Consider the following 14,221-nt stretch of genomic DNA (forward strand, 5'->3'; position numbering starts at 1 on the left):
ATTGTAATAAAATCACAATTTTCTTCATCAAAATTCGGGTCACATCAAATCAGTTGAAATTTGGTACTTTCTACATAACATGCAATGTTCAATACTTGGTTAGGACTCTCTCTGTCTTAATAACGGCCATGATGCGTTTAACATTGAAGTCAATGGCAGAAACATCGCATGGGAGTTATGGAAGCCCAGATATCCTTGATGCTTTGCTGTCAGCTGTTCTTGTTTGCTGACCTGGTGTCTCACACTTCACTCTTCAATATACCCTGTAGATTTCCATGCCACGTTTTGGCGCTAACTCACCAGTTTAATTCTAAATCACCAGAAATGAAACCCCATTGAAAATGAATGGGGTTTTATTTCTGGTGAGTTAGAATTAAACTGGTGAGACGCTGTGCATTGAAAACAGTAGCCAACTGATATTTTGGTGAGCTAATGCCATGCTCAGCCTTCACTTCCAGGGCACAGTGCATAGTGCTCAATTTTTTCCACGACACTATGCGCTGAAGACCTCAGTGCACTGTGCACCGATTGTCAGTTAGGGTGACCACCCATCCCGCGTGCGTGTACAGCGTTTGAAGCATTGGCACGTGAGTGCACGTGCACGCCAGGGTCTGTACCACATTGTCCCTCAGAAGCAAACCCCTTGTCTCCCCTTGGACTTATTAGCAGGTTATTAGCAGTGCACTGACAAGTGCGTAGATTGAGACATTGGTTCTGTGTTGAAATTGCTGGCTTTCTCAGGGAAGTCAACAGGGGGTCAGCCATGGGCCCAGGCAGAGAAGGGGCCCCAAATTGAGTCCTCATTACATTGTATTGTATGTATGGGGGGTGAGTGGTTATTCTAGCTCACCTTTTGTCCACTGGGTCCTCGAGCGCCTGGAAATCCAGTTTCCCCTCTTCTCTGACTCTCCTTGGATACCCTTTAAGCACGCACACACACACCACCTCATCACCAATTGTTCTTAGTCCTATTGCCTTGAGTTGGTCCATACTCTTCTTGCTCATACTTCACTGACAAACAAAATGGCTGCCTCCACTTCACAGGGCGCGTTCCAATATGCAACCTTGCGTCCTCCATTGGTGCTTGTGACCTCGTACCAGGAAGTAATGTCATGATGACATCACTGACAACAGTATTATATCTCAATATCTCGCAAAAGCTCAATTGTAAAGTCATTTTCTCATTTGCAAAGTGGATGGTGAATGAAGAGTAGTCCCCCAAAAATTGTTGTGGCTAGGCTGACAGCAGGGAAACTTTATTCTTTTCTCTTCAGAGGAGGGGCCAGGAGGCGGGACGAGAACACAAGCACAAGTGGAGGACGCAAGGTCACATATTGGAGCACACCCACTGGGCCCATTTGTGATGGTGCATGCTACGCAAATCTGTGCAATTCACATGTGCACTGCGTAATCATAATGTATTGGCCCTCATTTATCAAAGCAGCGTACAACGAGAATCATGCGCACGTCGTAGGATTTCATCTTTCCTGTGCTTACACTCTCAAGACTGCGTACGCCATTTTCAAGTTGGACTTGGGATGACTATGATCACCAACTTGAGCAGCAGTTGTAGAGCAACAACTCATTATCATAAATATGTGGCCTACATAATTACAAAATGTTTTTACATTGTCTATTTTGGCTATAAGCCAACTTCTACCTGTTTGAATTGGTGCACCCTTCCTGGGAGCGCTGCGTTAATTTGGCATAGGCCAAGAAGAACTGCAAGAGACATCTAATTTGTGATTTGACGTGATGTGTGAATAATTGTGCAATATACAGCCGGATATTGGAATGTGCCTTCAGTCATGGGATCAAAGGGGGGGCGACGTTCTTTTTAACAGCTGGGCGTTCAGGCGCACATCAATCAATACATAGCCTACAAAATTTCCCGGTAGAGTTTCGCCGTTTCGCACGACTATCCGAATACACACCTGACGCGCGTGTGTACGATAACACTTTGTAGTTGTCTATTTAGGTGGCAAAAGGGATATCCACTCCACTCCAAACAACTGGATCGCAGGAGAGAAGCAGGGCGGAAATGAGCGCGAGAGGGACAGCGCACTGGACATGTAAAACTCACAAACAAATGGTTTGGGCACTGTTTGTTGGCCAGTTTCACGTAGGACCCTTTTCTTGACCTCGTTTACAAAAAGGTTTATAGTCATATATATATATATATATTTTTTTTAAATATAATATAATAATATAGATATAAAAATATCTTCATTATGTGTAGCCTACTGTAGTCAATCAAACATTTCATTGTAACTATTTGGAAATCAATCTCTTTGCCTATCCCTTCCATATTGAGAACCGAAACACTGTTGACTACTGTTGTTGATTAGGCCTATTTACACGTGTTATTTTGTTGTCTACCTCGCGTAAAGCCTAATTTCAAGCTGTCAATCAACCACAAAAGTAGAAGTTTTAGCCGGTTTGCGTCTCTCCATGTCGCAAACTCAGGGGTGCGGTCTCCTTCCCACCGTTGTAGAGAAGGCGTGATTATTCTAATTACCATGGTTTTCAGACACTGGATTTATCAACAGCTGCTCGCTCTTACGATGAGATGGATTAGAGAGGTACACGTTTAGTAAATCTCACGTGAGCTTCGTCGTACGACGAGATCTGCGCTCATTTCTGCGATGGTTTCTATGCAAGTTTGATAAATGAGGGCCAATGTATTCAAAATTTCTTATTTTGTGAGCTGCACAGATTTGCGTAGAATGCGCCATACACCATCACGAATTTGCCAATTGACACAAACAAAATGGCCATCCCTACCCGTTGTCCTGCGGGTCCCTCTTCTCCTTTGACCCCTTTGGCTCCCTGTGCGCCTGTAGGCCCTTGATCAGCCTGGGGGAGAGATGGGAATTAATTGGACAACAGAAAAATCTCCAAAGTTAGAAAGAATATCTCTTCACCAAGAGACTTTAAAATATTGCTAACATCGGTCTATCTCCAACTCTGTCTATTCCAGATCACCCCCCCAACCACACACATGAGCATTATTAATACATGTTTTAAGTTTTAAAAAAAGTCCACTTCTATTAAACATTTTTGTGCATTCTGTGATGTAGCTAAGGCTCTTGCACCCTGCTGACACAATATTATAGACAGGTATAATAATATCCTACGCTTGTTGCATTACAAGTTAAATAAACATAGTGAAAATATACAGCAAAGGGAAAGATACAGAAACTTTATCAAGGACATGATTTATGAATGGATTATACATTTCTCTGGAGCATTAAAATCTGTGTGTGGGTGTGTATATACTGTACGTGTGTACAGTGCAACTCATCAGTCCCTGCTTGTCACACATTACTCAGTGTGTGTGTGTTCGTACGAATGTGTGCGTGTATACTAACTGCAGGGCCTGGTAATTCGCCTGGTTCCAGTGGTCCAGTGTCGCCTACACTCCTGACGAAGCCCTACAGACACAGAGACAGACAGACAGACACAGACACACACACAATGAACAGTGTGCTGCAGATGGCATCACACAAGAAGGACTGACGATGACATGAAACACTAAATGGCATCAAGAGGTACAGGTACTAGAATGGTATTAGAAAAAATAGATGGCAAATTAGTTTGTTCCATCAGTGACAAGTCAGATTTCCACAGGAAGATGTTGTACAGTACTGAAATAAATACAATCCAATAATGCCACAGTACCAAGGCTTAATTTCATATTAGGTCTGATTAAGGGCCATCAAAATAATAAAAGATCGATGAAAGCCCTGGTGTTGCGGACTTTATTTCTTATTTTGAGAGTATGCATTAGTCCAGCATTCGGGCTGGTTTTAAGTGTGTGTGTGTGTGTGTGTGTGTGTGTGTGTGTGTGTGTGTGTGTGTGTGTGTGTGTTTTTCACATGTTTCAGGTCTTGATTACATGTACATATGCAGATATTTTTTAAAGCAAATATTTATTTTATATTAACAGTATGTCGAAGATAAAATAAATATTTGCTTTTAAAAATATGTAAGATCAAATTAAACACACCCTACTGACAGGTGTACCTTAGAAATCTGCACTAAAACTCTAAAAAAAACTTTTTTGCACATGAACAGATCTTCAATTCCCTAAAATAGACAAATGTGCTCCAAAAGTATCAATATACGTGTAAACAACAGGGTCTTACTGCATGTTGTGTACCAACCCTCTCTTCTGTGCATCCAGGAGATCATGGCAGTCCCACCTCCCTTCTGAGATTCGGTGTACATGCACACGCTGCGGCAGCAAACCCCGTCTGTGGGTCTGGTAGTCCCATCTCCCCTGGAGGCCCGGCGTGGCACTGCCCCCATTCCCCTCCCGACACTCAGGAATCCCTCAGCCGGTTTCCATGTCCATGCAACTGCCCCAAACAGCCTTCCCAGACGGCCGAAGCACCCTTCGCCCAACGGTTCTTGGACCACTGCCACTGTTGGCAGTGGAGCCCCGGAGCTGGCCCACACGCCACCCCAGACTGCAACCGGGTGCCTTGCCCCCAGCTGAGTCCGGACAAGCACTGCAGTGAACGCCCTTCTCCACACAGCGAGACCACCTCCCACCTGCGCAGCAAGGCATTCCACTGACCCGGTTGGCCACCCACCTCAAGGTAGCCGAAGGAACCGTGGAGCAACCTCCAGCCAGGCATCAGGACAGGCCCTGCGCATGACAATGCCTCCGCCGCCCAAAGCACCTGTAACACCAGAACCACTAAACCTAAGCCAAGCCTCTACAACTCTACTCTAATATACTCTACTCTGCTCTACTCTACTGAGATTGGTGATCCAGGTTCTCTCTGAACATTGCAGACATCATCAGGCCAGTCCCGAAGACCTAACTGAAAGCACAACAGTGCACAGTTCCTTCAGTGGTCAACAAAGCCAGTACAAGACCCTGCGTTACAAGCAAGAGACAGTGTCACTAATGCAGAGGAAAACGTTCACTGCAGTACTCATACTCAAAGTCGACTGAAGGCACAACACCCAATTGCAGTCCGGGACAACGCACAGTCCAAGTCCAGAACTCCTCCACCCACAGTAGCAGCAGTCCAAGATCTATTGGACGAAAGGCACTTCAGCAGTCCAAGGCAGCTGATCAGGACAGTTTCTAGACATGGAGAGCAGCTAAAAGGATCCTAAATGTCAAGAGAGGATATGAAGGGGGAGGCAGAACCTTCATCTGAACCATTTTTTCTGTGAGGTGGAAGCTTTTTTTGTCCTTTTTTTCCCTTCAAGCTTGTTTTTTTTCTTCTTTTCTTCAAGCTTTATCCTCCAGGCCCCCAGATGAAGCGTCTTCTCTCTGTTGGGTTGTGGTGTGAGTAGAGTCTTTGAGTCTTGGTCACTGGCAGCAGAAGGCTGTACACGGGTCAATGGCGTGATGCACTCTTCAGATGGTGGTCCGCTGCAGCTCACTGGTGCAGCGGTGATGCATTGTCACTCGGCAGTTTCCAATAGTGCATTGGTTTTCCACTCTGGCGGTTATTCACTGTAGAAGTTTCTCACTGTCAGGTCTATGTCAGCACTGGGTTTCCACACTTGAAAGAGGACTGTACACAGACAGAGTATTCCACTCGTCTTGTCTTTTTTATTGAGGTCACTGACGTTGATGTTTTGAAGTAGTTGTCTTGAAGTAGTGGTAACAGATGAAGTAATTGTAGAACAGCAGACCAAAAACCTTTAAACATATAAAACACAAAATAAAAGAATTAAATACACTGCATTTAAACATTCACACACCCACACGGAGAGAAATAGGCCTACGTCACTACATCACCTGCAATGCAGACACTTTCCGCACTACTGCGTGTAGCCTACACCAAGTAAAAACTCCCGAGCCACATTGCATGCGGCTTAATGGTCAATAAGCCCCACGTCACTACAAGACAAAACAAGTCCGACAGGTGGACAAAGATGCGTCCGCCTATGCATTGTCGTCTTGCGGACACAGGAGGGAATTACAAGTTTAAGAAAGCATTTCAGACGGACCGGCAGACTGCCTTCTAGAGCAGTGTTTCCCAACCAGGGGTACGTGTACCACTAGGGGTACGTAGGCTCACTACAGGGGGTACGTGGGGAAAGTGTAATGATAACAAATGTATGGGAAATACAGTAGTCACATTGGGATAGAGGCAGAACTCTAAATTAACAACAGCCAACCGGCCGAATGCTGGCAAAAGTTCAGTTTGACTGGTAGCAAATACCAACTTACTAGACACTTTGACCCATCAGTGAGTGTGTGTTTGTCTAGCAAGATTAACATCTACAAGCCATGTTGGCTCCTTATGAAAAAAGTTAATGTAAGGCCCTGCTGATAGAGGATATAGAGTACGAGTTAGGGGGTACTTATTGGATGACAAAAGGTTCAGGGGGTACGCAATACAGAAAAGGTTGAGAAACACTACTTTAGAGCAGTGTTTCCCAACCTTTTTTGTCTTGCGTACCCCCTAAGCCTCTTAGTTGTGCCATGAGTACCCCTTAATTAATTTTCTATATAATTTTCTCTGTTCTGATGTGGCTGCTCCATACATTTGTTATAATAATAACACTTTTCCAGTGTGCAGTGTGCAGTGTGCTCGCGTACCCCTAGTGGTACACGTACCCCTGGTTGGGAAACACTGTTCTAGAGATAATAGGACACATCTGAAAACATGAGGTCAACCAGGTGAAATGGCAGCAGCGCTCAGTGGTTGTATGGACGTAGGCCTATCCTCACGTTTCCGCACTGCTGGCACACAATCTTTTGACTACACACCTCATACAGAGAACATAAGGTCCAGGCTACCCTGCAGTACAAAAAAAGCAATTTGAAACCATTTGAAACGAAATGCCACCTGTGCCAGGACTCACTAGTTTCACACCACGCCGGCCCGGATGGACGGGATTTGGGTTCAGGCCTGATGCGTTAAGGTAAGCAACGTAGGCAGTTGCCCAGGGCCCCCGAGGGGCCCCCAAGGACGACAGGTTATGTATTCAACAGCAATGAAGATTTTAAACAGCTTTATAATAAGACACTGTCATCTGTATGAACGGCTCTGCTGCGAGGGAAGCAACAGCGCCTCCCTAATACCCCCTGCTCGAGGGGGCCCCCCCTTCCAATTGGTTTGCATCAGCGACAGCGTCAAGTCAAGTGCCGAAAGATAAGGCGCAACGACAGTTTAGTCAAAGTACCCCCAGCTGGAGGGGGCCCCCCTTCCAGTTGGTTGGCATCAGAGAAAGCGTCAAATCCAGCGCAAATACAAACTGAAAATGAAGCGACATAATCTCTCTCCGTGAACGTTGCACAGACGCCAGTTTACATTTTATTTTTTTTGGCTCCAGACAGTTGCTTTTATAATAAGAGTTACTCTCGAAGACAGCATTACTCTCTGTACTGCAACCAAACTGTCCCAGGCCAGTTGACATCGCACAGTAGACGGCGAGATGCTTCATTTACAGTGTATTGTCAGTCTGTGAAGTGCTGTAACAAGCACTGGGCAAATGTCAAGAGATTGTTCACTAACGCGCCGTTTCTCGACACGGAACTGTTTTGGATGTTGACAAATGCAAGAAGAAACGAATGAACAATGTGCATGCATATGACCAATATTTCGGATAACACAAGTCACTCAACACAAGTGAGCTGAGTGAGATAGCTAAATTGTAGCACAATAGTCCCTCTCTTGCGATTACGTGGACTACAAGCTGGAACTTGGGACTATTAATTGTGAAAACGTGTGGTTACAGTGAGCGGTTGGGATACATTCTGCGGTCAAGACAACGCAAGGGCACTGGGAGCCTGTAATTGAAACCATGGAGTAGGCCTAACGCAGGTGGTTATTCTTGGTCGCTACAGTAGGCTATTCGTGGCCACGTTTGATTTCCTTTCTATTACCTGGTCCAGAACACACCCCTTCTGGAATGATGACTGTGATGACAGTTAGCCTATTGTTTAATGCATTAAATGTGAATTGTTGCTGTAAGCGGAAGGCTATTACAACACAACTTTTTGTGTTGTGTTTGGATTGTATTATTTTCAAGTGCGTGGTGGATGCAATACGAAACGCAGCGTGGTAGAAAAATGACTAAGTAGTAGCGGGGAGGTTGTCTGCTGAAAATCCACCATTTGAGAGCGTTTTTTTTTTTTTTTTTTAATATCGTCTGGGGCAGACCCCCCTTGCCATGGTTACATAATTCTTGCTTACCAATATAAAATATAAATATAAAATAATATAAAATAAAATAAAAACATTACTTTAAATCTCAAACACCATGGTTCTAATATGCCTCATTTTCAATAACTGGACTACCAGTAAACCAATGACACACTGATAACTGTTAGAACAGTTAAAGGGACAATGTGCAGGAAATGGTCAAAAAAGGTACTGCAACTATGCTGCTCATTGAAACTGGGTTGCCTATTGCCAAATTTGATCTTTACATGAAAGTTTACAAAGTAATAAACAAATATTTTGTAGTATGGTCCAAGTAGAGTAATTTTTGCAGCTAAAAAAATTTTTTTTTGGAAATTCAAAATGGCGGACCATGGAAAAGGTCCCCCTTTTCATGTATGAAAAGTGCAATTTTCCTAGTCATAACGAATATTAGAATTTGATGGTGGTGGTAAGTATTCATGAGAAAGGTAACATTAGTGAATGGGCAGCATGAATTCTGGAAATAAAACTCTCACACAGTGTCCATAAAAGTGCATCGATAAAGTTACATGGAGTAGGCTATTATGCCATTTAGGCTTAATATGTTGATAACGAGGTTCTTTTTTATTAGGCCAAATTCTTTTGTCCACCTACAAAAAATACATAGGTTAATTCCCAAACATAATGCTTCCAATAGCCTATGGGCCATGGCTCGATTGCAATAACGGGACCTTCTGGACTGAAAACAATTGCAAGCTTCATTATGGCAAGGCCATTATGTAATATGCTGATAGCCTACATTCCATTTGACCAAATAATATAGATGTCAAGTTGACGATTTTGCTTGGATTTTTGTTCGGTTTTGTTTTCAAGTTCTAACCTTTGTGAATTATGTGTGAATAAAGGCATCACGCCAACTTGTGCCCGGTCATTAACATTACAACGTTACAAAGAGTGGGAAACAAAGGAAGAAAACTGTCCAACACTACTGTTGTGAGTAAATGCCGTTTGAATGACACTTTACCTCTCGCCACAAATGACCAGTTCTACCACGAAGTAAATTAAATCCACAAGTGCTTACCAGCTCCCTCTCCAGGTTCCCAGCCTCACGTTAGTACAGTATTTCCAAATTATTGAAGTCAAGCACAGCAAGCTTTTGTGTGCGACTCAGCGCGTCTTTCCAAAACCGACCGAGGCAACCGGAACCTAATTCAAAGCACCTGCAGTGCGTTTGAGTTTTGCCGTGCACACACACACCGGCTGCGCTGAGGACAGCTGTAGCTGTTCAGCCAACTCGCGCTCCGCTAATTAGGAGCAGTTTAACCCGAAAGCGACCGAGCGGGGTCATTTATGCAGACATCCCAAGTTCCAAAAACTGATGTCAGGGAGATAGTTTATCGACACAAAAAACTGTTGTGATGATGGATAGTAATCCAAAATGCAGTTGCAAGAATTCAAACCAAAACAAAGAAAATAGGTGACTCCACTCCCTAAGTCGTTATAGGCCTACTGGCTCCATGTGAGGTTTACAACGGAGTGTAAACTCTTCTGATTGCCTTTATGTCACTCAATGGCCTAGGCCCTAAATATACTGTAGCCCTATTCTGCCCTGCTAAGGCAAAAGGCAGTAACTTCATTTTTTTCAAAAATGAGTTTTTGTCATATTTGCAATAATAAGCATCAGTTTTATCATGTGAACAAACATACAGTTTGAAATCAGTTGTTTTGAGGGTAAAATAAGATGCAAAGTAAAACAAGTTGAAAATCCTTTGGGTAAACTAAGGCAGAACACAGTAACTTCAGTTACTGCTTAAGAGCCTTCTGCTCTGGACCTGCAGAATTCTGGAACCCTGATGTTCAAAACTGAGGCAGAACACAGTAACTTCACTTATTATATGGTGTGACGTCATCGGTCGAATGCTCCGCTCCGCGTCGGGGTCTAAAGATTCTCTCTGTCGTGCTGCTATTCCACGGTAGCGACCTTCTCGCCGAACGTTAACCCTTACTTACTGTTCATCTGTTAACAGTAAAAACTCCTTCTTTAAATTTCAGGCATGTAAATAATCAAAAAAAAAAACTGTAATATTATGAAATATGATCAGACTGATAGGAAATGAGTGTAACTACTATTTGAGGTAGTATGAAATACAAACACACACACAAAACCCATGTATTATTATTATATTATAATTATTAACAATGTATATGTTAATAAACATGGCATTTTGTCATAATAACTCTAATAGTGTGTATACTGCTTAAATTATATGTGAAACTTGTATTTGTTGCTTATTATTCAGATTTAAAATGGAAGTTACTGTCTTTTGCCTTAGTATGACTAATTGTCATTCCGGGGGCCATGCTAAGGCAGAACACAGTAACTTGCAAAAAAGGGTCAAAGTTCAACTGTTTGTAAAATTATTTTTTTATGAATAGATGTAGGCAGGCATACACTACAAACTGTGAAAATTACAGCTTTGTGGCTATAACCAGATTGTGGTGACATTCATTTCTTTTAAGAAAACTTTAACATCATTTTTCTCAGTTTCACACTCTGGTGAGTTACTGTCTTTTGCCTTAGTAGGGCAGTATTGCAGTAGCCTATGCTGGACCATTATTATCAAAAAATATGTCTCTAATGTCTCAAAGAGTCTTCTTGTTGTGCCTTGGGTAAGAAAATGAATGGTATTTAAACCAAAATGCTACCAAATGGCACCAGCTTCCTGTTCAAAGTATGACCACAATGAAAGCATTTTTTTCATCTGATTTTAAGGTTAGTTATCTAGCCTACTGTAGGCCTACATTTATATGGCATACTTTCTACTTTGTTTAATTTTTTTTTCTCCTCTCTTCTCTTTCTTTCCTCTTTCCTCTCATTGAATAGTTATTAATGTGCTAAAATCTTCTTTACAGTTGCAAACAGTGCATCATTATTCATCTGAGGTAGGAATATGCTTTAGCATAGGCCTACTCTGGTGTAAAATGAGTCTTGTAGTATTTTTGTTTCCTACTAGAGCGGTGGTGCTCAAACTGTGGTACGCGTACCACTGGTGGTACTTGAGACATCTCTGGTGGTACTTGGAATGCCATTATGAACCTTTCCTGTACTGACTGGCAAAAGTGAATATGGAAGTCCGTTACTGCGATATTCTAATGTTGGTTGTCAAGGTGGTACTCGGAGAGCTCAATATTTTCTCAGGGGGTACTTCACACAAAAAGTTTGAGAACCACTGTACTAGAGGGTTCGTCCTCTGCCATCTCACCTCGACTGATGAATCTGATAACCAAAGAAAGTTGACACAGAAGAACAATCTCTCGGGGGGAAATGCATTGGCCACGGTGTAGTACGGGGGCGTTGCCTGAGGACACGAGCGAATGGAAAACTAACTCCCTTGCGCATGGTCAGTGGGTGCGGTACCGTGATGGATACAATACACCGCAAAATCCGGAAGCTCCGCGAAAATGTGCCGAAAGAGGATATCCGGTTGTCAGTGTTCAGTTTGTGGCCAAATTAACTGCAGCTGTTGGTCAGCAGTAATTGCAGGGGGTAATTAAGGACAGCTGACAAACATTCACGCTGTCCTATGACCTGTTCCACACTCCGACCCTCGCGAGGTGGCATTGCATGCTTCCCTGATGTTTCCAATACTGACCGTAGAAGAAGAAGAACATTTCCGTACTCCCATTGCCATCATTTCGTACTACGCTGTTATGACGTCAGTAAGCCCTCCTGTCTCTACTCTCCTTGCTCATAACTGTGACGGTCCGATCAGAGAGGGTAAAATGAGGTAGACAGGCGTGACGCAACACCTTCAGCGTTGCAACCGTCAATGATAATCAGGCTAAAAATTAAGTGAAGTGAAAGTCCAACTGGGAAACTCCAACTCCAATTATTGTGACACAGCACTCCATAGCACACAAGTGTTCACTGCACACAGCGAAATTGCATTTATGCCTCACCCATGCAGTGCAGCGGGATGGTACCATGTGCAGTGCAGCGGGATCAGTGCGAGCAGTGCGGCGGGATGGTACCATGCTCAGGGTACCTCAGTCTTGGAGGAGGATGGAGGAGAGCACTGGTTAATTACTCCCCCCACCAACTTGGCGGGTTGGGAGTCGAACCAGCAACCTTTTGGCTATGGGGCACCTAAGTCTCCACCCCTTCCGGTCGGCTCGTGGGACTGAAGATCGGGACAAAGTCTGTTCCCATAAGTCCCATCACTCGGCGGCCATCTTGGCTACGCCTCAAACTGACTATTTGAGATTAGTCAGTGATGGGGTATATAAGAATGAATGGGGGAAATAATGTTGTGTGACAGTGGGACAACACAGCGTTACACAACTCATATGGTTGGAATCACAATGAAAAACTGGTTTTAAATACAGTCTTAGAATGACAGAAACATGAAAGAAACACTTAAAAACAGCGTTTTTCTTTATGCTATTTTTGATCTGCGCATGCGCCACATTCCACGACAACGTTCTGTTTTGCGGCAGGTGAGAGCAAGTTGCGTGGCGTGGACTTCACCTCTTCCGGCCGGCTGTCAAACGGGCATCCATTCTCCGGTCATTGTACAGAAAAGACACTGGATTTATTTTCTGATAGCCAAAGCGGTAGCCTAAGCTGAGCACAATGGTCGTCTCTGCTCATCAGTAATAAAAAAAATAGGCTATTGAATAAATTAATGATGTAGCCGGCCTCAAAATTGGTGTTTTAAACTGTGATATCATATCATTGTTACCTAAACTGATAATAGCTATGACAAACGGTGAAAAATATAAGAAAAAAAGCTAAACTGATCAAAGTTGAATGTCTTGCAGACTTGCTCCCGTTTTGCTTTTTCTTACTTATTTGTTTTCAACCATAAGAAAAACCACAACGGGTGTGCACATGTCTATGCACGGCCGATTTTGTTTCCATGATTACAGTCCCTTTGTCCTGCACCTGCGTTTTGGATGCGCGCAGAAAGGTGATTAATGGTCGATTTGCGCTCTCTGCCCAATTCACAATGAAGTTTCCACGGACGGCAAACAAACCACATGGCCGCCAGCAAACAAACCGATTAGGTACGAGCAGTCGTAAAGGTTTACGTTTGCACTTGCGTCGAGATGATTGGATAAGTGACAGCGCAGCTCAATAAGCAATTGGCTCTCGTTACCGGACAGGTGGGAGTGACGCCGGCAAACGCCATGTTCGCGTAGCCAAATGCTCTCGTTCATTCCTATGGCAGGTTTCATGAGTGATTCGTCTCGTATAAGACCGTCTCTGTCGGGATATGAATGACTGAGACCCAATGGGAAATAAAATGCTAAAATCGTATCTACTCTGTCATGTGCCCTGAATCACACATATGTTGTACCTCTTAATAAAAGATCATTTTTGATGTGAGTTTCGACTGATTTTGTTAACAAACTGCTGAGAAATCACTGTGAAAAAGCAGGTAAGTATTTGGACTACACCTCACCCCACACTATTTAAGTCGCGCATGTGACATCACCACAGCATCTCCACCTGCAAATTCACCTGAGATCAAGCCAACTGTTTCTTCATGAAGATGCCTTCTTGCTTTGTGCCACAGTGTGAACACTATTCCCCAAATGCTGGGTGTTCTTTCTACCGGTTTCCCACAGAGAAAAAAGCAAGGAATAGATGGATAAAAGCGGTCAGGTGAGGTATACCTCCTAACTTGCAGTCTGTAAATTACCAGATAAGCCAGTGTCAGCCACATGGCTGCATAACCTCATCTTGAACTATTGCAGATTCAGAGTAAAATATTACATTCTTCCCAAATAAATAATACATGCCCTGAACACATGTATAGTCCAATACACACCAGTTGTAACACTGCACTACACATAAGTCAATCTATGGCCATAGGAAGCTGTAACACAACAATAATCTCACTTTCTGCTCAGATAAAATGAGATTGAAGTAAATGATCACAGAGACATATTATTTCACATTCTTCCCTTTAATGAACCACAAGCATCATCATTTTTATTGAAACACAAACATTAAAAACAAGCAAAATAAAAGCACTGCAGCATGCTCCAAAAACAAAAACAAAGACATGGGTGGGAGACGGGACACCTTTTTT

The 14,221-nt window shown here is 43.3% G+C and overlaps 1 long non-coding RNA gene across 1 annotated transcript; it reads right to left on the bottom strand.

Moving 5' to 3' along the window:
* Positions 1 to 849: 849 nt before the first annotated feature.
* LOC134442217 (uncharacterized) lies at positions 850 to 4,254 on the bottom strand. Its single transcript, XR_010033337.1, has 4 exons — positions 4,167 to 4,254; positions 3,372 to 3,434; positions 2,785 to 2,856; positions 850 to 920 (listed from the first exon to the last, which is right to left on the bottom strand). It is a non-coding gene; the product is annotated as an uncharacterized LOC134442217 (long non-coding RNA).
* Positions 4,255 to 14,221: the final 9,967 nt, after the last annotated feature.

Source organism: Engraulis encrasicolus, unplaced genomic scaffold (assembly GCF_034702125.1).
Source record: "Engraulis encrasicolus isolate BLACKSEA-1 unplaced genomic scaffold, IST_EnEncr_1.0 scaffold_126_np1212, whole genome shotgun sequence".
NCBI classification, from domain to species: Eukaryota; Metazoa; Chordata; class Actinopteri; order Clupeiformes; family Engraulidae; genus Engraulis; species Engraulis encrasicolus.